Consider the following 1,268-nt stretch of genomic DNA (forward strand, 5'->3'; position numbering starts at 1 on the left):
CAAAACAAAACAAAACAAAACAACAACAAAAAAAGAAATATTTAAGATTTCTGTGGTCTCACACTAGACCTAATAAAGAATTCTCAGGGTGGGGCCCAGCAATCTATGCTTTAGTAAGCCCTCCAGATGATTCTGTCGCACGCTCAAATCTGAGAAGAACTGAATTTCAGATTCTACTTTCCCTTCCCCACAACCACAATGTCCAATCTTGTCTACTCACTAATTAAAAGTTTCACATTCCTAACCCTGAAAATTGAGCCTGGCCATGGCAGTATAGGAACTGGGGCTATATATAGGCATATAAACATGAACAAGCATTTCCATTTATTTTGTTTTTCCAAGGTGCTATGGTTTGAATGTGGTTTGCCTCCACCAAAATTCATGTTAAAACTTGATCCCCAATGTGGCAGTGTTGGGAGGTGAGGCCTAGTGGGAAGTGTCTTGGGCATGGGGGAGAATCCCCATGAATAGATTAAAGCCCTCCGAGGGAGGTGAGTTCTTGCTCTCCCAGGAATGAATTACAGTTGACCCTTTCACAACATGTGTTTGGACTGCATGAGTCCACTTAGACAAAGGTTTTCTTGCACCTGTGCCACCAGAGACTGCAAGACTAACTTCCTCTTCCTTCCTCAGTCTGCTCAACACAAATATGACAAACATGAAAACCTTTATGATGATCCACTTAACGAACAGTAAGTATATTTTCTCTTCCTTATAATTTTCTTCATAACATTTTCTTTTCCCTAGTTTATTGTAAGAATACAGTATATGGCACATATGACACACAAAATATGTGTTAATCAACTGTTTATGTTATTGGTAAGACTTCCAGTCAATGACAGGCTACCAGTAGTTAAGATTTTGGCGGAGTCAAAGGTTTTATGTGGATTTTTTACTGTAAGGGGGGGGGTCGGCACCCCAATCCCCAAGTTGTTCAAGGGTCAACAATACCATCCAAGAGGGTGGGTTGTTTTAAAGACTCTGACTTCCTCGGTTTCTCTTTCTTGCATCCTCCCCTGCCATGTGATCTCCTCGCACCACATGCCACTCCCCGCTGCTCCCCTTCTGCTTTCCACCATGAGTTGAAGCAGCCTAAAGCTCTCACTAGATGCAGTTGCCCAATCTTGAACCTTCCAGTCATCAAATAAACCTCTTTATAAACTCCCCAGTCTCAGGTATTCAGCTACAGCAACACTAAACTGACTAAGACACAGGGATTGTGTCAGATAAACCTCTTTATAAACTCCCCAGTTTCAGGTATTTAGCTA

At 41.8% G+C, this 1,268-nt stretch overlaps 1 protein-coding gene across 1 annotated transcript in view; it reads right to left on the reverse strand.

Annotated features, from left to right (window-relative positions):
* The window catches only part of NAA35 (N(alpha)-acetyltransferase 35, NatC auxiliary subunit), a 105,112-nt gene that overhangs the window by 76,170 nt on the left and 27,674 nt on the right, over positions 1-1,268 (reverse strand). The window lies entirely within an intron of this gene.

Source organism: Mandrillus leucophaeus, unplaced genomic scaffold (assembly GCF_000951045.1).
Source record: "Mandrillus leucophaeus isolate KB7577 unplaced genomic scaffold, Mleu.le_1.0 Scaffold847, whole genome shotgun sequence".
Taxonomy (NCBI): domain Eukaryota; kingdom Metazoa; phylum Chordata; class Mammalia; order Primates; family Cercopithecidae; genus Mandrillus; species Mandrillus leucophaeus.